General features: G+C 40.1%; 1 protein-coding gene across 8 annotated transcripts in view; it reads left to right on the top strand.

The window, feature by feature from the left end:
• Nucleotides 1-22,287, top strand: part of LOC126106429 (speckle-type POZ protein-like) — a 65,109-nt gene extending 42,822 nt beyond the window's left edge. For 4 of the 8 annotated variants that reach the window (XR_007523343.1, XR_007523344.1, XR_007523342.1 and 1 more), the window contains 2 exons: nt 1,158-1,252; nt 21,775-22,287. The gene's annotated coding sequence lies outside the window, so the exon portion shown is untranslated. Of the gene's footprint in view, nt 1-1,157; nt 1,253-1,456; nt 1,668-21,771 lie in introns of all 8 variants that reach the window. The other 4 variants (XR_007523346.1, XR_007523345.1, XM_049912708.1 and 1 more) reach the window with 4 other exon arrangements.
• The last annotated feature ends 643 nt before the right edge of the window (nt 22,288-22,930 follow it).

Genomic DNA, 22,930 nt, shown 5'->3' on the forward strand with positions numbered 1-22,930 from the left:
CCTTCCCCTATATGTCCACAGCGTCCTGGTCCTTTCACTGACTTTTCATGACATGGCATGTACTGCAGCACAACCCCCCCCCCCCCTCTCTCTCTCTCTCTCTCTCTCTCTCTCTCTCTCTCTCTCTCTCTCTCTCTCTCTGCCCCCCCTCCCCCCCCCCTCCCCTTGTTCTCAATTTTCCTTTTCCTCCCTCTCCTCCTGCTCTCTCCTTTTTCTTAGCCTTTTTGTTTAACGGTCTTCTCCCTTTCACATTACTTGTTTGTTATTATTTAAGATTTCTTTTCATTAGTTGATCTGATGGAATTTTCTATTTTTCCGGAGACATAAGTGTGTCAACTTTATCTTTGATAATGAAAGAAGCTGATGAAATGGCTTAAAATTTGTGCCACAGCCGTGACTTGAACTCATGTCTCCTGCATACTAGGCAAATGTGCTAACCATTACACCTCTGTAATGGTATAGACAACACACCTGTACAGGCTGCCCTCTTCCAGTACCCTCCCTAACACAACTGCTCGAAAGTAAAGTGCTCCTAAAATACTGTGAACGTCTCAAGTTTATTTTATGAGCATAATGTGGTGTCATCGACGACATATGTGACATAATTTACTACTAAAAATTCATCTTTAAATTACTTGAAAATGGCCTGAGGCTGAAATTGTACAATCATACATGAAATAAAGAGAATAGCAGCTTAAGGCATCAAGAAATCTTCCAAAAAATTACACCACCCTTGCAGTATGGGTTGCAGAGCTTGAATTGACGCTTGTGTTAAGGAGGGCAGTGGACTAGGGTAGTCTGTACAGCTGTGTTACCTATACTGTTACAGTGGTTTATGGCTACCACATCTGCCTAGTAAGCAAGAGACCCAGGTCCAAGTCCCGGCCTCGGCATGAATTTTAGTTCATTTCTTCAGCATCTATCATTAGCTGTTCATTAGCTCTATCTCCTTATTTATTTTGCTATTGTCTGAAGTCTGAGCTACATGTACCTCATTTCTGTACTGCCTAGGGACCTTGTTCCTTTAGGTGTGTCTCCTAGCTTATTTTGCAGAGCTTCCCTAGTCACACTCTGTCCTGACCGTCTGACCCCTGTGGCTGCTTCTGCTCCATTCACTTTCTGTCTTTAGTTTTTATTAACTTCAGTATTGTTTCTAGAATTTGGCTTTTCACTGTGGGCATGACACTTCACCAGATGACCAAGGGAAGCCTCCCAGAAACATTGCTCGGACTGGGCAATATAGAACGACCAAGTGAGTATATGAGTGTCTTGTTTCACCAAATAGAAGAAAGAAATCTTTAAAATGTATTTTAGTTCAAAACATTAATGCATTACACTATTAACGTTAATGCATTACACTATGAATCTGCACTTGGAACTATTTTGGTTCACTTCTGCTATCAATATTTTTTGGTGATCAGAAATGTACACAAGGAAACTGCAATCTGTCTTATAGTGAAACCTGCTCTTTGAGGGAGACTGCATTGGACGATGGACAACTGAAGGCACCAATAGATGTCTCTGCAGTGAAGGTGTCGTGAGTCTACACAACAGTAGCCATTCTAGCAGAGGGATTAAATCAGCAGCTCTTTATACCTTCAAGTGGCACTCATTGCAATTTTGGAACCGATTACTGCATTTTGTTACACCATAACTGTGCTCCTACTGTAAGTTCTCCCTTATAAATTCTAATTAAAACTACCATATTCCTAAGGCCCATGTTATCAGACCTTTTGAGTATGACACATTATAACAGACCGTGTTGAACTAAGAAATTAAACTGCAGACGAACTGTGCATAATGTGTCTGTCATTATCTGTCACATAACATTAATTGTAAATGATGGTAATAATAGATGACCATTTACTCAGATTATTGAACTTCCAACAATAGAACACTCCTAACTGTACCCTGCTCACTCACATTGATGAAATTCATAAATTCAAGTCTGTTCACTCTGAAAAGCTATGGTCAATCCAACCTCACTATATCAATTAAATCTGCCCCTCAATACAGCTATTAAAAACATTCCCCTTCAATTTCACTTACACCTGCCCTCAGACACTCTCACCAGATACTGACCAACTCGAACCCATTACTGACTTCGCGCACTCGCCGCCGCTAGTGTCGTCAGCGTGACACGACAGTACCGCAACCACTGAAAGAAAGCACAAAGTGACAAATAATTCTGGAAGCTAAAGTCCACCAGTTAGCTCATGCTGATAGGTAGCTCGCTGCTAAGGCTGCTGATAATGGTACACTTACCCTCCCAGCTTCATTCTCACAACTTACACGAGTTTTATAGAGTGAAACAGGTTCCCCACTTTCAACATGCTATGTCTGTATCTTTAGCTATTAGTGATTGTTGGATTAAGTGACTCTGGAACAAAATACACAGTCCAATCACTTCAGTGTGACCAACATCTGTGTTTGACGTCAATACACTGTAACCACTTACAGTTGGCAGGTGGCAGCACTGGCAGTGGACAAGTATAGAAAGTGTGTCAGGGATTGCGGAAAACAGTACATTCGTTGTCGTAATGCCAGAATGGAGGGATCTGTCTGCTGTCCAGTAGGGTATGATTATTAGCTTTTGGGCCAAGGGTGGAGGCATTTCCAAAACAGCTAATTTGTAAGCTATTTGTGTGCTGCCATGGTTAAAGTATACTGTGTGTGGAAGAATGGCACTATCCAAACCAGCACCAAGGCGGTAGTGGTGCACAACGGGCCAATGGTGATGGGAGGACAATTGCTGTGAAAATGTGTATGGGCAAGTAGATGTGCAACTGTTGAGCAACTGACCACCCAGATGAACTGGTGGGCTACTAACAGTGTCTGCTTAATGACCGTTCAGCGAACATTGCTGCATATGACCCTCTGATTCGGGCACCTGGTTCGTGCACCAATGCTAACTGTTGTTTACTAGTGACAAAGGCTGGAATTTGCACACTAGTACTGCACCTGGACGTCACTGAGTGGTGACAGGTGGCCTTTTCAGGTGAACCACATTCTGTGCTCCATCGGCGTGTACAGCCCAACAGCAGTGATCGGAAGGGCCAAAACTGGAGGAGGGAGCATTAGGTCTGGGGAATGTTTTTGTGGCATTCCTTGTGTGATCTCATCATTCTGAAAGGCACAGTAGATCAACACACACATGCATCTATCCTTGAGGACCATGTTCACCTCTATGTGCAGTTTGCTTTCTTTTCGGCACATAGGTATCTACCAGTGGCAGGATGCAATGTGTCACACAGCTCGCAGTGTACATATGTGGTTCAAAAAGCATTAGGATGCGTTTACCGTATTTCCCTGGCACCATACTTCCCAGATTTAAATCTAATTAAGAATCTGTGGGACCACCTCATTCTGGCTGTTCGCGCTGTGGATCCTAAATGGAAAAACCTAGGTCAGCTGCCCACAGCACTGGGATTGGCATGGCTCCACATCCATGTTTTGTACCTTCCAGAACCTGAGTGACATGTCCATACTGCAAAAGGTGATTACTCATTCTTGACTGGTGGTCACATTAATGTGGCAAGACCTGGTACTGGACTACTAATGTAAAGGTTCGTGGTTCCTTGCTGTATTGATGCTATTATCTTTTTTCTTTTTGTCACTTCTTCTACGTCTGACAACAACATGTTAATGTGAAAAATGCCAAGATGGGCGAGGCTGTGGGGTCCATGTCAAACTGGATAAGCCATTTCTAAGGTTATTTCACTATGCCCCATTAGTCCTATTTGATATGCTTGAGAAATTTTCAAAGATGAGACACCGAGTGCTTTGTAGGCCACCTCTTTTGCGAATGCCCTCAGTAATCGTTCTTAAGACATGATCCTTTACAAACCTCAGATTAATTTCTTTTAGTCTTCCATGTCCCCCCCCCCTCGTAAGTTGTGCCATCTTATCTCGAAAACTGTCTCCATAACAATTGCTTTTACTGGCAATGCAATGGAGTGTTTCTTACCTAATTTGCATCCAAAGACTAAGCACAGTTCAATTCTTTCACAGCCATTGTCCTTTCTATGCACAAAAAACATAACACTTCAACACAAATGCACCACTGAAAGTTTTTCAGCAATCAATGTTCTGGTGGCAACAGGATGAAACATAGACCCATTTAATATGCAACACGTTTTAAAACTTGCGAAAGGCTTTCAACAATTCACATGAGGTCTGTTCTTAGTATTATCACTACAAAGGGTCACAACACCACAGACAGACTACAGAGACATCTATTGGTTCAGGCTTAAAGATCAAGCTGCCTTTCTTAGGACATCATTAACTTCAGCCAAACCACCACATCCGGATGCCAGTCAGCCCCAGAGGACAGGTGATGATGTAGGCTGATGACAAGCATTTAGCCAGTTACTTGTATAAATCGTGTGTGTGTGTGTGTGTGTGTGTGTGTGTGTGTGTGTGTGTGTGTTTGTTTTATTTTTCTCTTTTAAGAACATATTTTGTGGTTTACTTTACAGCTCCCATTGAATGCAGTGTTACATAGCCCTTTGTCATAAGCTGTAGTGTACAAGAGCTCATTTACACTGTAGAAACAGTTTTATATCAATGCTTAGAAAGAGTGTTGCAAATCTTTTTGTTGTTGTTCTCTCTGAAGTTTGAAGTGAGTTTTTCTATGGGTTTTGTTCGTGTATAGGATGGCTGTGATTTGAAATCCATGGTAGTGTGTTTGGTCGTGGAAGAAATTTAATTTCACTGTTGTGTTGTTTGTCGATATATTGAGTATTGTGAAAAAATTTGAACTATGCCCATTATAGGGCATCATGTTCGTAGATGCTTTGTAGTGTTAGTATCTCAACTGCTTCAAATACTTGCATATATTACTCTCTACATTTAAGAGTGGCAATTACTGTTCTTGCTCTTTCCTGCATTTTCGACGCTCTGTTGGTATTGGTTTTTGAGGTTCTACCCCACAAAATTATGCCATAACTTAATGTAAACTGAATTGGTGCATAGTCTGTCGTTTTCATAATATTTGTGTTCTTTAGGTAGCTGAGTTTGTGCGGGACTGTTCACACAGTCTCTATTGGGTCCAGTGCGAAAATTTCTTCTTGATTATCATTAAACTCATGCTTAAAATTATTTATGGCCGGTAAATGAGTGATAAATCATTTTAACAAACTAAGCCCTCACAGTTTAATCACTTGCACATGGCCTTTTTACACAACTTCGTTTGATAAATGACGTTCAAAATAATGTTCCACCTAGTTTTGGAGTAATGCGTGATCTCTAGTAGTTAATTTTAAATGTTAGCTTCTAATTCCAACAGTTTGCACACACCTTAAACCAGGAGTGAATGTAGCAATTTGCCACCCCAAAGCAGAGAAAAGTATTTCTATCCCTCATTTCAAAATAAATGTACCACCGAGTAACTTAAATTTGTATGTAACTGAATACAATAACTACTACTGCTGCTGCTACTCTCACCCACTACACAAAAAGGGCGACAAGACAGACATCAACAATTACAGAGGAATTTCCCTGCTCCCAGTCACTTACAAAATCCTTTCCAAAGCACTTTTAAACAGGATAGAATCCCAAGCAGATCCATTAATTGGTGAATATCAGGCCGGATTCAGGAAAGGACAGTGTGCATAACATATCTGGTGCTTAAAGACGATAATACAAATGAGAAAATGCAGAAACACAGTAATTACATTCATCTACTTCAGGAAAGCATACGATTCAGTGGACCATGAAATCCTGTGTAAAGTTATGGAAGAATTTGGGATCGACCGAAAGACATGAAAAAATCACAGGACACTTACAGGAACAACATCCAAAGTGAAATTCATAATATCAGAACCCTTTGCAATCAAAACTGGAGTCTGACAGGGGGATGGACTATCCCAAATGCTTTCAACATTGTTCTAGAAAAGAACATCACGGAATGTGAATCTCATGTAAAGGGCTGTCGCTGACAATATAGCAATTATCACCAATAACAGAACAGAAGCAATTCACGCAGTGAAAAAGCTACATGAAATTACAACAAAAACCAGACTACAGATAACTCATGAAAAAACCAAATATATGAAAGACAGCCAGAAGATAAATCCTCTTTAATCACAAAACATGGTAAAATTGCACAAGTCTGCCATTTTAAATACCTTGGAGAAACGATACAGTCCTCAAGATTAAACTGAATCACCAATAAACAAAAGAATTGCTGAGCTCCAGAACACTTACAAGCTAATATGGACACATTACAACAAGAAGTGCATTTCAACAGATGCAAAATTAAGGCACTATAGAACAGCGATTCTTCCAGAAGCAATCTACACAGCTGAAGCAGTGGTGATTGATGGTCATTCAAAAATAGAAAAGCAGGAAAGAAAAATTCTCAGGAAGATTTACAGGGCAATCAACAAAAATGGCATTTGGACGAAGAGACCACAAAATGAACTGTATATAAAGACCAACACAATACAGAAGAAATCAGAAAACACCGAGCTAAATTTTATACACATATCTACAGGATGGAAGACTCCAGAACAGCAAGGAAACTTTTCAATATAATAACAAAGAGTAAATGCGGCACAGAATGGCTGAAAGAAGTCCAGAGGTATCTGCAGCAGAACAACATGAAAAATCTCGAAGGCCACACTGAGTGCCGGAATAAAATCACAAGGGTGAAGTTTGAGGTGGTTACATTGCACCAGCCTGGTAAAAAATGGGTAGAAGAATGGAAGGAGCAGCATTCTCAGAGGATGAAGAGTTTTTGGGAGGCAAAGAAGAAAAATGTCCGGAGATGAAATTATGAATTCAAGTTCAATCGCTCTCCTGAAGGGGAACAAACGTTATAATAATAATAAATATATGCAAATTGAACTTGCAACATTCAAACCAGGCAAAATGTTATAAAATGATGTTATTAATTACTCAAAAATTCTTCCAAGGCTTTGTGATGCTGCCACAGTTTTCTAACACATTTCAATGGTTCAGTGTTGTCCCATCCAGGAAAATGAATTTGAACTCAAAATTGCTGTTAAAACTCTTCCAGTGACCTCCCCCCCACCCCCCGCCCCGCCCCTCCCCACCCCTCCCCTCTCCTCTCCCTGCAATTTTGATATCAGTCTGCCTGTAAATAACCAGAAATGTATTCATCTGAAAATCTTACTTTCCATCAAAAGATTTATCAGGCTTGGTTGTTTCTTCTACTTTCAATTTATTGACTTTTTTCCTATCTGGGCCCCTTTTTTTACATATTCATTTTACTCTTTTTGTGCAACTCTTTTTATATGTGGTGTACATAAAATGGTTTTCTCGAATGTATTTAAGTAAAGAATCGTACGACTTATTACAGTCTCAGTATCAGCATCAACACTTTGCAATAGCTTTAAATCTCTTCAATAACATTAACTAAGAAGTAGTTGTTATTGCAGTTAACAGACTGCTCAGTGTTCCAGCTGCCTCATATCTTAGTGAAGCCTTTTGAGTTTCATTGTCCCGAATAACTTCCAAAGCTCATATTATTTCTACCCAGTTAAGCTAATTCTTCTGATTTGTGCCCTAAATTTGGGACAAAGCAAATACATCTTTTTGTAAAAAACCGTAATAACAAAATACAGCTGATCCAGTTGCATAATACTATGATGGAGTCAAATATGGTAATATGATGAAGAAATATTTAGTTTCCTTCACTTCATCCCCACTATCCTTCATCACCCTTTCTGCAAGAAATGGTGTAAGCGCTTAACATGTTTGAAATGAAAGATATGATGTGCTCCCTTTTCCGTTGTTTCCATAAGTACTGTGTGTTTAACTAGAAGAAGACTGAATTCCAGTATTGGCTGTAGTGCCTTCTCAAAATTTCCACAATGTGTTGATCCAGATCCATAGTTGTAAACCTGAAAGGTAGGCCTATTATGGAAAATTTTTGACTACAGCAACAACCCGTTTTATCATGTCCCTCCAGTATTTTACTTCTGTCGCAAGCTGAGATGTTAGGTTTTTATGCTTTCTCCCCATGATTTATCCTCTAGCTTTTAAGTTAACACACATTTCCTACATTCAGCAGAATTTTCATGGGCAGTTAATCAGGACTGAGCATTTTTTCTGTCATTAAATCTCTCATTAGGTTTTGCAAACTGCGATGAACCATTAAACAAGGAACAAAATTTACACCACGCTTGCCATGAGAGCATGCTAAAAATAGTCTGTTGTTTCTTGCCATTCCTCATGGTTCTAAAAAAACCTTTATTCCACTACCTTGGATAATTAGTATATTGCCTGCATGAGTTACTGAAATCACAATCCATATTCTGTGACACAAGACCTCCTTAGTGTAATGATCGTGAAGAATTCATTTGTTATACAGTTCACAACATTGTAAAAAAAAGAACCATTCTAATCATTCACTCTGTATGCGCTGTCTGGGCCAAGTGAAATGATTGTTTCTAAGCTGTTGTTGTTGTTGTTGTTGTTGTGGTCGTTGTGGTCGTTGTGGTCTTCAGTCCTGAGACTGGTTTGATGCAGCTCTTCACGCTACTCTATCCTGTGCAAGCTTCTTCATCTCCCAGTACCTACTGCAACCTACATCCTTCTGAATCTGCTTAGTGTATTCATCTCTTGGTCTCCCTCTACGATTTGTACCCTCCACGCTGCCCTCCAATACTAAATTTGTGATCCCTTGATGCCTCAGAACATGTCCTACCAACCGGTCCCTTCTTCTTGTCAAGTTGTGCCACAAACTCCTCTTCTCCCCAATCCTATTCAGTACCTCCTCATTCATTATGTGATCTACCCATCTAATCTTCAGCAGTAGAGAGGATATAAAATGTAGACTGGCAATGGCAAATAAAGCGTGTCTGAAGAAGAGAAATTTGTTAACATCGGGTATAGATTTAAGTGTCAGGAAGTCGTTTCTGAAAGTATATGTATGGAGTGTAGCCATGTATGGAAGTGAAACAGGGATGATAAATAGTTGGACAAGAAGAGAATAGAAGCTGTTATTACTGTTTCTAATATCAGAATGATTGTTTCTAAGCAGTTATTACTGTTTCTTATATTAGAAACTTCTGACTTGGATAAGTCACATAGTGCACTATTTTCAATGCTGTTCACAACTATTACACTCCACATTATTGCGTTCTGATCTGTTTAGATTTGAGCTCAAGCTGTAACTAGCTGGCTGTGTTTCATTTTTAAATAATACATTGACTTCTGTACTCTTCCTCGCAGTTTCCTCTTTCTTTATTGCCATATCTTTCGTGAGTTTCCAGTACCGACAATCACTTACTCTTCTCTGACTGATACTAAAATAGAAGTCATGAACTAAACACAAAACAACTACACTCATTACAGTTTCAAATTAAACTGAACTCTCACTTAACCAGTTGGCTGTTAGAATGATTAGCAGTATTCCTATGACTGTCAGTGGCATCTCCTATGCTGAAGCTTAATTGTGAGCAATGACATTTGTCTTCCTAACATATAGACCTACCACATGAGAATGAACAGTACTGAAGAAAGTGGATAATTGTGCCACTGTCAAAACGTAACATTATTACTAAAATAAAAACTGTCCTTATCCCATTGCCTCACAAGACCATCCACGAAATTTTAGCTGATTGTTGCCAATGGTAGCCATATCCGTTTAATTCTGAGTTAAATTCACATACTCTTTTCAAGAGTTGTGAATAAAGTGTTTTAAACAAACAGTAACAGCTTATAAGCCACTCTTTAAAATCCGCCAGCCTTTAACATCTGCTGGCCCAGGTAGCTGCCTAATCTGCTTAGGCCTAAATCTGCCTGTGCTTTAAAATGCCTTACACAAACAGTATTAATTTTCAATGTCTTCTGTTTCAACTTTAGTATCCCTCACTAAGCATGTCACGAATCAGTCTCTTCTCTCCTATGAAACTTTACTCCTTAAACTGTCCGCATTTCCTTCTTCCTCTGATTTTACATTGATATATTTTCTCTGGGCAGAGCATGCACACATACAACCTTCTCACACGCATGTGAAATTTACTTATTTCAGTTAGCATAAAAGTTTTAATTAAGAAATACGTAAGCCAAGAAGTAAAGAAATTGCATCCGAACCTCTTCATTTGTTTCAAGTGTACTCATTCTGTCTTCGACATTTTTCTGTAGCCTTACATTCTCATCTGAATTTCACTTAAAAACAAGGCAACACTCCAAACTAATACTTTCAGGAAAGATATCCTAGCACTTAAATGTGTGTTAGATGTCAACAAATGCCTCTTTTTCCAGAAATCCTGTTCCTGCTTTTGCCGCTCTGCATTTTGTATCCTCTCTACTTCCGCCATCATCACTTACTTTCACCCAAATAGCAAAATCGCCTACTGTTATTACTGTCTCATTGCATAATATAATTGCCTCAGCATAGCTTGATTTTAATTCTCCTACATTCAATTGCCCTTGTAAATAATTAATACCCATCTAACAATCTCTTTTCAAAACAGTATCTGATCTTCATAGTCCTTTTCTGTATCTAATAGAATTACAGTGTCTTCAGCAAACCTTAAAATTTTTATATCTTCTGCCTGAATTTAAGAGAATCAAATTTCATCTTGGTTTCCTTTACTGCTCACTTAATGCATAGATCCACTAACACCAAGGATTGGCTACAGCCCTGTCACACTTCCTTCTCATCTACTGATTTCTTATCATGCTCTTTGACTCTTATAACTGTAATGTGTTTTGAGTACAAGTTGTAAAATAACTTCCACTCCATATTTTACACATGTTATGTTTAAAATTTTAAGAGTGGATTCAAATTTACGTTACGAAAACCTCGTAAAGTAAGTCATCGTGTCAGTACTGAATCACAGAGTTCTACATTTCCCCAGAAGCCAAGCTGATCTTACCTCTAGTAATTGAAATCGGACACAACCGAAAGGTGCAGGCCGACTAGCCGAGGCTGTCGACAGTGAGTTGCCAAAACTGCAGAAAGACAACAGCTGTGAATAACAATGAAGATGATAACAACAGCTATGGACAGCAATGATAGAATGACAAGTCAGGAGAGGAAGACATATTGTGAGCCTAGACGTAGCAAGATCAAGAACTGAACGATGTGCAGTCAGAACACGACTCACTTCTGAGCCCCTGTGCTGCCAGCATTACAGGCATCCTTGTGAGCACCAGTAGGGTGGTGCACTGGGCATGGCCCTTGCACAGCACTTTGGCAGCAACAGTAGTGCTCACAGGTTGTAGGGATGCCACCTAGCAGCTGTCGTCTGTCTCTGTGCCTCCGGCAGTCTGTCCAAATTGTCGGCCGGGGTATCATATTACTGGAGATTGGCTTCTGTCAATTTTTCTCTTATTGTTTAAATAATTCTTGTTCATATTTCTTAGCTATGATAGAAGGTGCATTAAATACATAATGCAACACTTTTTTTTTTTTTTAGGAAAGCAGGTTGATTTTATTCACGATTCCAATACAATATATTATTCCCCACCATTTTTGGCTACAAAACCCAGTTTTTCAATTTAATCTCCATTCAATGTGACTACCTTACGCTGTCTTACTGGAAGGCCTGCATGGTACCACAGTATTGGTCTGTGTAGGAGGAGCCAATGTCTTGCTGTATCAATAACCTCCACATCATCCATATACTGATTTCCATGGAATGCATCCTTCATTGGGCCAAACAGATGAAAGTCAGAATTTGTGAGACCTGGGCTCTTAGGTTGGATGAGGAAGAACAGTCAAATGAAGTTTTGTGAGCTCCTCTTTGGTGCAGACCGGTGTGAATCGTTGTGTTGTCACGAAGGAGAAGTTCGTTTGCATTTTTTTTCTTCAATTTCCTGAGGGTAGCAAAATACACTTCAGGGTAGATCATTGCACAAACGGAGGACATAAAACTGAATAACCCCTTCAGAGCACCAGGAGACATTTGGCATGAGTTTACCAGCTGGGGATGCGGCTTTGAACTTCTTGTTTGGCAGAGAGGTGGTGCAGCACCACACCGTGGATTGCTGTTTTGTTTCTAATTTGAACTCTGTTTCATCACCGGTCATGATGTTCGACAAAAATTGGTTGCAAGGTTGCAATTGGCCTTGTAACATAAGAACAGTTCTGCACAGATGGTCCTCCATTGGTCTTTATGGTCTTTTCTTGAGCAACGAGGAACCTAGGGAGCACACACCTCAGCTGATGAGTGACTGTATCAGCACTACCAAAAGAGACGTCCATTTGTCCAGTGAGGAATTTGATTGTAATCCATCGACCACTGTGAATGAGACTGACTGTCCGCACGTTTCGACGTTGCACAAGTCGCAACTGTGTGCGGCCATCCAGCAACTGGGAGGTGGGACATAGTGCCACCACCCATTGGAACTTCATGAAGCTGTAGGGGCTGAAGTGAGAGTGTTCGACAATGTCCTGTAACGAATTCTGCAGTTTTTAAGCGAAAGTGACTGAGAAAAAAAATGTGTTGCATTGCTCAGTGAATGCCCCTCGTATTCAGCTGATGATTGTGCAATATTCACTCCTATTAGCACCTGCCTTGTTTCAAATTGGAATCGTCACTTTCTTCTTGAAGGCTGGGGCTGTTTCACATCTCCTATATCTTGTATAATAGATGGAGTTTGTTTTGCCATGGCTGGCTCACCAAATGATCTCTCATTCTGATGGAATGTCTCTGCTCCAGCTGCTTTGTTTCAGCTTAGGTCTTTCATTGCTGTGCCAGATTCTCTGTGCTACATAATCTTCATCTTGTTAGTCTTGTTCAGACTTTCACCTTTCAGCCTTCTCTTTATTGCTTAGTATGTCATGACATCAGAGTTCTTACTATTCACATAGGTGTTTCTCTTTTCTCTAAAGGTCTCTCTTAATTTTCCTGTAGCTGGCATCTGTCTTTCCCATAACATTAGATATTCATCTATGGTCTTGTAGCTAGCTTCGAGACTGAAATGAAATTATTGGACACTTTTATAGATTACAGTTCTGTGTGTGACAAGCTTAATCCTTATCCACACTGGGAGTTTTTATAGTAATGCTGGTCATGGAGTGGATTTTCAGTACCTGGAGGCTTCGTGCCATTTCACTCTACCTTTAGGAGTAGAGAATGAGGAGTATCTATAATCTCCTGTCAAACAAGGTTTACATTTACAACAGTTTATACTGGGATAAAACTTCATATCATCACCTACAGTCAACACTTGGTAAATTTTTTTCCAAGCTGGAGCACTAGAAGAATGGCTAGTTGTATGTCTTATTCCTCTTAGTCCAGTCAATGAAGGAAAATTAAAGGAAAAATCATGTACATGCCAGTCTTTGTACAGTGGTAGAAGCAAATATCAGCAACAACATTCCTCACTGGCAGGGTGTGAACATGAGAGAAGGGGAGGGGGGGGGGGCGTTTAAAGGTCACTTTCTTATCTTGAATAATAACCCCTTGGCTGCTCTTGAAAACACACATGGGCAGAATCTACATAAATTTCAGCACGCTGTTCTACACAGCTAAGAGGATAAATTGATTCTTAGTCATGTGTTGTGAGTGCATAGCATTCTTCTAGGAAAGGCAGCTTCCCCCACCACAAGCACTGTTAACTTTTCATTATGCAGACAGATGATACCTCCCCAGCATTTCCTGTCTGGTTCTCTTATGTGAATAGACAAAACAACTTCACGAAAGTCTTGATTATATAGTGTAGCTATTTTCAGTTTATTAATTGAGTACTTGTTTGCAGTTGTTGAGTGAGCTTGTATGTAAAATATGTTCCTATAAACAGTAGCTGAGAAGAGATATGTTAAAAGTCTGATGTTGTCAGTGACCTTTGTATTGTTTGTGAGAAAGGGATTGGATTGGTAAATTTGGCACCTTGCTGTTGTCTATTGTTGACAGTGTACTGTAAAGTTGTATAGCTGTGTACTGGGTGGAGCCAATTACCACATGTCCACAGCATGTACACTCACATTCAGAAAAAACTGAACACCTTGAAAGACTAGAGATAAGACACTCATATTCACAGGACATGTACATTTGTACGTTCTGCAGAAAAGATTAGCATTTGAATCATGTCAGCCCACGTATTCAAGGTCAACATCTATGAGATGGAATCCAGAATTTTTGAGACCAGTGCTGCCATCTGGGGCCGGAGTGGCCATGTGGTTCTATCCGCTGCAGTCTGGAACCGAGCGACTGCTATGGTCGCAGGTTCGAATCCTGCCTCGGGCATGGATGTGTGTGATGTCCTTAGGTTAGTTAGGTTTAATTAGTTCTAAGTTCTAGGCGACTGATGACCTCAGAAGTTAAGTCGCATAGTGCTCAGAGCCATTTGAGCTGCCATCTGGAAAATAGGAGTAGTAGATCTTTGCACCGCTCGGTGGTGGGAGCTGCATATCTGATCAGTCAGTGTGCGGAGTGGCATTCAGCTGGGAGGACATGTTGCCTGTCCACAGTGATTTCCGTAATACTCTGTGTTTCGTGTGTGGCGATTTTACAATGGATCTGTGAACAGAACAGCGTGTGTGTATCACATTCTGTGCGAATCTCGGGAAAAGTGCTGCAGAGACACTTGTAATGATTCAACAAGTGTTTGGGGGACAGAGCATGAGCAGTACGTGTGTAAGTGGCATGCTCAGTTCAGGGCCAGCTGTACAGATGTGAAAGATGATGCTCACACTGGAAGGCCCGTTAGCTGCACAACGCCAGACATTGTTGTCAAACTTCAACAATTGGTTTGTGCGTATCGATGTCGAACCATTCGAGACCATGCGGATGAAGTAGGTATCAATTATGGAACATGTCAACAAATGTTGACTGATGAATTGGGCATGCATCGTGTTGCTGCAAAATTTGTGCCAAGGATCTTGACTGCCGATCAGAAGGCACAGCGTGTTAGTGTGCACGGACCTTTGTCAGACCACATCTGATGATCCAACCTTCTTGTCACGGGTTATCACCGACGATGAGAGCTGTATTTACAGTTATGACCCAGAGACAAAGCAACAATCATCCCAGTGGAAGAGCCCGGGCTCTCCAAGACCCAAAAAAGCAAAACAGATGAAGAGCAAAGTGAAGAGAATGATCGTCGTTTTCTTTGATGCCAAGGGAATTGTGCACAAAAAATTTGTTCCACCCAACCAAACAGTGAATTCTGCGTACTGCTGTGATGTTATGCAACAGCTCCGTGAAAAATTGCAGCGACGTCGGCCCGAACTTTGTCGTGAGGGGAACTGGCTGCTGCATCCCAACTCACCCTGTCACACGTCCTTGCTCACTAGAGCGTTTTTGGCAAAAAACAACCTGGCGGTAGTACCCCACCCACCGTACTCATCAGATTTGGCACCTTGCAACGTCGCGCTATTCACAAAACTGAAACTCAAGTTGAAACGCCGTCGATTCGACACTCTACAGAGGGTTCAAGACGCATTGCTGGTAGTGATGAACACCCTCAAGGAACAGGACTTCCAGAAAACGTCTGACCAGTGGCATAAGCACTGGGACTGGTGTGTATTTGTGGATGGGAACTACTTCGAGGGTCATGGTGACCATTAGCCCAAAGGTAAGGTTTTCAACAGATGGCAGCACCAGTCCCGAAAATTTTGGATAGCACCTCGTATATCGCAGTGCACCACCACCTACCTGTAAAATGTGCCTGCAGCTCTCGTTGTCATTATAACCGAAGGTAATAGATCTGTACGGCTTGAGCAGGCTGCTTTGCAGACATATGTGCAAACCATACCCCCAAATTAGTGAGTTTGAAAGAGAATGTTTTATTGGCATGAGAAAATATGATGCATTGACCTGAGAAATTTCTGCTCATGTGTGAAGAAGTGTTTCAGCAGTGCAACAGGTTGTGCACAATGGTTCATGGAAGGCCGTAGAACATGATGAGATGGGTCACGTCGTAACACCCAGACCACCTCCTGAGAAGATTGACACCGCATCCAAATGGCATTGCAGAACAGATCTGTGTCCTCCGCGGCTCTGGCGCAACAGTGGTACAGAGTAACACATTGCACACTACTGAGGGAGACAGTCTGTCCCCATTTATTGTGGCATCAGTTACGTGCACATCGTCCACTTCTCTCCCTGCTTTTGACAAATGTGTAGAAACATGGTAGATGGCAATGGTGTATAGAACATTACTGGGGACAGGAATGGCATCAGGTGGAGTTTTTGGATGAATCAAGATTCTGCTGGTTTGAAATGATGGATGCATTTTGCTTTGCCACAGATAGGGAGAGGGGCATCACAGTGATCTAACTCGAGGACTTATGAAATGGGGGTGCTATTGGATACAACCAAAATCAAAGTTGGTGTGTGCCCAGGGCACTGAGACCAGTGTGACCTACGTGAACGACATCCTGTGATCTGTAGCTGTGCCCTTTCTGCACGACACCCCAGACGTCATTTTTCAGCAAGACAATGCACGACCACATGTTGTTGCACAAATACATGATTTCTTGGTGTCATAGGATTTCAGCCGTTCGCCCTGGCTTACCAGATCACCAGACTAGTCACCAATTGAAAATGTGTGGGATATGGTGAAATGACGGGTGCAGCTGTGTGATCCAGTGCCAACTACCACAAATGAATTTAAGAACCAGGTGAATGCAGCATGGATGGTTATACCACAGGACACCATTCGTGCCTTATGCAAGTCGCTGCCATCATGCACTGAAAAAAGTTATCATGGCCCATGATAAACCTTGTGCCTATTAGCAACAGGACACTTGCTGATCATTTCTGCAGAATATACTAATATACACGTCCTATGAATATGAACATCCTATCTCCAGTCGTTCAGGTGTTCCGTTTTTTCTGGATATGAGTGTATATTTTCCAAGGTGGGCATGAATATGTTGGATGGAATGAGACTGATCATTTTCAGATAAGAACAGTAATCTGATGTTGCTTGACGTACAGTGAAATATCTGAAGTTCTGTAACATACTACTATTATAGAGGGAGCCAATTGAAGCCTCAGTCCGTTGAGACATCAGGAGACCGGAGTTTAGGGTGATGCAGTTGATACCCCTCATGATGTGAAAAGTATACCAGAGAGTGATATTGGAGACAATGGAAGCGACATTGTTGAATATATTTTGCCAGCATGTTACAGTTGGGACAGGCTTTTCAGTGCAGGGTGTATACGACCCGGGGCAACCGGGAGATCCGGGAAAAACCTGGGAATCTTTTTATCCGGGAGAAAACCGGGAAAAACCCGGGAATTCTTTAGAATTCTGGGAATTTTTCATTGTTTTAGTTTTCTGTTAAATTTTTGTAATTTTTACTGGTAAAAACTGATACTCTAACAATGGATATTACTGTATCCCGCTACTGCAGAATAACACTTCAACAATAAAATATAAACGAGAGAAAAAAACGAAAATTACTTAAATTGCAAAGGAAATGCGCCATATACAACGACGACACAAAGTGCTCATGCAAGCGTGTGCCAACAGCAAAATCCGTCAAAGGCTTTAGGAATACTATGCAATGCATCACAACAACAAATTACCTCCGATGAGCGTGAAGTCACAACTGTTTACAGATTCGTTTTAGCAGTTACGAGCGGGCTGTTGCGCATGCGCAGTTGAGTCGCGTTTGAGAAGTAGATTCTCCCGCTTCTAGCTACAGGAATGTAGTTGTTGGCTGTGCAAGCAGCTAGATGCTACCGGGAAAAGGGGGCGCCAAATTCATATTCTTGAGGGGAAAAAAGCTTGATTCACAAAGCGCTTAGCATCCAGCGCACGTTGGTCTATCGATTATTCATATGATTTTGAAACGTATCCATGTTGAACATTTTTGAACACGTTGAAGTTTATTTCTAGATGAATCATAAGTTGACTTTTGAATGCATACATAGTGTACGTGATGTCTCTGTCAGGAGGATCCTCGTTGCATCTAGAAATAAACTTTCCGCAGACAAACGGAGATGGGGATATACAAGCTGAGCGGAGTGAAGCCGAACGGATGAATGCCAATCGTCGTCTGATTATGTGGTTGATTGGGTTTGCGAATAATCAGCGTTGTTATAATTACTAGCGAACTCCATAGAATCAGTCTACCAGAATGGAAATAAACGACTAACAGGAATAACAGGTGAGAAAGATTACGTATTATCTCCTCGGCGTATCCAAGAAAATGAAATTTTGACAGAAAATTTTTGGCCGCATTGCTACACTAGTGAGGACCATTTGTACAGGCCCCGGCTAGCAGCCGTTTAAGTTCTATTCTGGAAGTAACGCGGAAAACGTGTTGTACGAACACATAACAATGCCTAACCGGAGAATAATCGCGGGATAACTAAACCTGTGATTCTGGCCGGGTTAGTGAAGTTAATCGGCGAATAGATTTTGACAATGGCAGGAATAGCTACAGAATTGGTGATAAGATTCTTTGTTAGAATGAGGAAGGAGAAGAAACGGGAACATCACACAAATTATGGAAGCATAAGACAATTCCAAATTTATATAAAAATTTCGTAATACTACTTTTCGATCTCATGCTTGAGACACTGGTGTGTATGAATGAAGTGTGAAACTATTTCCTAACATAAAGCTTTTTGTTTTTAGTAGGCCTCATAGGCATTTGATATTGGTACTTTGTGAATTATATTCTGTCATGTTATAAAAATGACCATTTCTGCCAAAACAGTCTCGTTTATTAGATGTGTGTTACAAAATTGCTGCAACATTAGAAAGGCCTATTTTGTTTTATCTAGCAGATAGTGACAAAATAGGCGTAATTAGATCGAGAAACCACACCAGTCTTGGGTATTATTTGTATTAACAGTTTTTTCAGTATTAGCTACATTTCAATTTTTCATGAAGCAAAACGTTTGATGAACTTTGATGAGGTAATAGATTCTTTAGCAGAAAGGAAAGCACGCCATGTAAAGCTGTAGCAAGATTAGGTAGAAAAAAATGCTAGGAGCTAATTGAAGAAATGCGTACTTTATTGTTTGGCCCTTGTCTTTATTGGTTTTATGTATCCTATATTTAATTTTATGCTACACAAAACAGCAAGTTGTTAGCTAATAGGCAATAAAGAGTGCAAATTTTCTGAAGAGTTCTTGTTCTCCCGATTACAAATAATCCCATTTGCTATTAATTGCGAGATTTTTTTAGAGGGCAGGCTGTCAAACCGGCTGACTTGGAGCAGGAGAGGCATCACAGGACATTTCAATTTCCACTGTCCTGATTATAGTTTGATGGCATCCATTACAAAATATACACGTTTCAATTTCACAGAGCAAAATACATTGACTTGCGATAGAAGAATGCTGTCTGAAGAGACATGGCACTGCACTTTGGCTCACTTACGACCAAACATCATGTCTTACATTTCCTCGAACGCATATGTTTTGTGTTTCAGACTTTTGAGAAAGATGTGCGCTACAAGATGAACATATTTTGAAAATTCGTGTTTTTCTTTTTATATATATATATATAGACCCGGTTAACAAATATCGTAGATCAGGGGCTGATGCGCAGAGCAGTCTGAGGTAGTGGGTAGTCTCCACGTGACCGGTGTTTACATTTAGTGATTTTGCTGTTTCTCCTACGTTTACTCTCACGTCAAATGAAAACAAAACGGATATCTGTGGCCTGGAGCTATCAAGTGAATTAAAACACATTCATATAATTATGGAAGGCTAAAATGTGTTATTAGTTTCAGATTTTATTTTATTTCCAACTTTCCTGACAGTGAAGTTATTTTTGTCTGTTTGCTAAAGAAATTTGACTTTTATTAACCTTTTCCGCAGAGGCAGTCAATGTATTTGAAACGAAGTATTTAATTCCACAGTACTGGCTAGTTTCAACTGTTTGTTGCATTTCATGTGCATGTTTTCATCTTCTAGCACGTTTGTCATTATGCCATAATGAAGAACCAAACACGATGTAATACGGTCCTGATGCTCCAAGAAAATTTAAATCCCGAAAACCACACTGAAAAACTTAATATCAAGTCGAGCTCTACTTCACTGGGAATCTGGCCATAGGAATGTGCACTTTAAGTATGCACCTAAAAAGTTCACATTTAAGTATGGTTCACAAAATTCCGATGCTCTTGGAGTATCCTCTGATGTCTTGTTTCTTTTATGACATAATGTATTATCTTTCAATGTTTTATGCGTACGTACATACGGGCTTCCGACGTCATGGTAGCTGCACAAATCCTTTTACGTAAGTTGAACTATGTACCATGAATTTCTTAAATCACAGAGCGTTTGACTCTCACTTAAAAATCAACTCTTTGATGACGAGCCATTTAGAAGAATTTCAAACCCTGAAGATCAGACATTTATGTCACTATTAAAAATTTTACTGGCACATTTGTGTGATATATCTTAAAGTGTAACACGCGCAAAGAAGATCAACATTATATCCAAAAGCTTAGCTTCTCTTGCAGCTTATTAACCTTAGAGACCAATATTATATATGAACGCTTTGTTTTTCTTGTAGCAACACTATATATACTAATTTAAACCATTAACTTTCCCTGTTTGTGTGTTCGTGCTACGTAACAGTGATGTTGCTGTTGGCTGACTACGTCACGTGTCCCATGCTCTGAATACACGCTGTCATTGGCTGGCGAGATTACGTGACATGAGCTATAACTGGCTTACAGAAGCGCATCTCAATCTCGATTTCAGTGATTCGGAAAGTAACATGCGGTGTTTGGTGGAATTCCAATGTATACTTTCGTAATACGAAAATACGCAGCGAAATTTTGTTGGTTTATTCCCTGAGTTTCGTTTTCTAAAGTGCCGGGAATTCAATGCCCGTGTATAAAATCATAACCATTCCAAGGACTGATAAGTTTCACAGGGAAAATTTTCCCTTAACATGGAAAAAGTGTTTTTTCACCCGGGAGAAAGTGTATTTTTAACCGGGAAATCCGGGAATTTTTTTCCACCCTGCAGTGGCATTGACAGCTGACAGCTCCAGCTGTGGAGCTTTCCTTTCATAATTAGCTCAATTAACAAATGCAAATAAATACTCTTTTAATAGGCTGAAAGTAGCCCCCCTACATAAACATAAGCTCGTCAAAGTTATTTTGTCTACTCAGATTAGAGAACTGAACAGGAAATGCTGAGGAGGTAGAGTCTACCTGCAAAATGAAAAGCAAGTAGCACTTGTCTTCCACTTGTTACGCTCTCTCCAAACAAGTGTTTGCCAATTACTGCTGTTCTCCACTGTGTGTGTCTCATGTCCAATGATACTTGCACCCAATTTGAATTCCATTCCATACACACACACACACACACACACACACACACACACACACACACACACACACACACACAGTCGAGTGTAGACCACACAAGTGTCCTGCAAGCAACATTTTTGGAAGAAACATTAATTTACAGGTAACGTCACATCTCCCATTTGCTTTATCTACAGATGAGCAAGTGAGATCATTCTAAATAGTATGTTCACATATTTTTAAGCCCAAGGGTTTACTGTGTTTAAATGACTCCATTTGTGTTTCATTAATTCAGTAGTCAAAGTTTGCCCCACTTTGGAATTTGCATAACACCATTCCTTTCTGCGTAGAGCTAGTTTCAGTTCTTGCATCGCCAGGCTGATTTTTGTCCACACCTGATTCAATATTAGAGCTATTGGATTGTGCTAAATTGTAGGTAGTAGCAGCATCTGCAAAAAGGCCAGCTGCTGCTAATACTATCAATTTAGCATATAATACATGACAGGCACAGAAATGATTTATCACACTTCTGTGAGACACACTCAAAACTGATTCAATGTAAAACAGAATCTCGAAACACGTATGAGAAGCTGATACTAAGTTTTTGCCTCTAGCAGAAGATGAAGCTATAACATCAGCAGATGGAAGACAGAAGAAACAGAATTCAAAGGTGATTTAGAGAGATCCCCACGAAATTCATTTCCAGGAGTTCCAGGAATAATTTGGTATGCAATAAACGGGAACTCAGGACATGTTATTGAACACTGAACTCGGCTGACTTTAGTTTAGCACTAATGACAAATGAAGAAATTCATCATATGCTTTATCAAGATAAATCAACTTTGATATTTCTTTCTTTTAATAATATAATAATTCACTTCAGTCGTCTTCTGCACAACCAACACATTTCTTAATTACTGTTTCAAATTACACCTTCATCTCTATTTTACTCAGAAATGTCATTCCATTGTAAAATGAAGAAAGTTAAGGATGAAGTTCCCTTTTGATAGTCCGTGGTCAACAATTACTGTTTTGTGACCCATTTTTTTATTTTTTAATGGAAAACATTTGTATTGTCCAATGAATTTATAACTGAAAAAATGTAACTAAAACCAAATAAATGTAAAACACTGAAATTTCTACTTTTATTCTTTACTTGAAATTGAAACCTGAACAAAAGCTGTATTTAATTGTTGTAATTGGATTTGCCGTACCTCTGTTTATCTGACCAGTTTACTGCAGGCCCTACAGCACTGTTGCCATATCAGCATCTGAGATCTAAGTGAATTTTTTATCTCATCCTACATGGAAAATGAGCTTAGCTGACCATCAGAAACATTGCTTCAAAGTCCACACTCATCATTTTGCAAAAATAGCTAGAAAAGTTTTTGATAAAATAATTTTGGGTATTGGGCCACATTATTGAAATAACTAAGCTGCCGATGTTTCAAACAACTTGCTGCGGTCCTTACCCTGAAGATGATTGCAGCAAGTCCATTGAAACATTGGCAATTTAGTTGCTTTGTTAGTTTTCAGTGGTGCAGCCCAATATCCAAAATTATTTTACCCAAAATGACACTGGCTGTGGAAGCCTATGAGCTTTTACCCATGTAATTATGGTAGATATTAAACTTTCAAATTATGTCTCTGTGCAAGAATCAGCAAAAACAAACCCATAGCAGCTCAGATTTATCATACTCACATTTTGCTATAAAGTGAGAAACTGTCCATGTCAACGACGCACTGCCTTCTACAGTAGTAACATTTGAAATG

The sequence above is a fragment of the Schistocerca cancellata genome, chromosome 10 (assembly GCF_023864275.1).
Source record: "Schistocerca cancellata isolate TAMUIC-IGC-003103 chromosome 10, iqSchCanc2.1, whole genome shotgun sequence".
Classification (NCBI taxonomy): domain Eukaryota; kingdom Metazoa; phylum Arthropoda; class Insecta; order Orthoptera; family Acrididae; genus Schistocerca; species Schistocerca cancellata.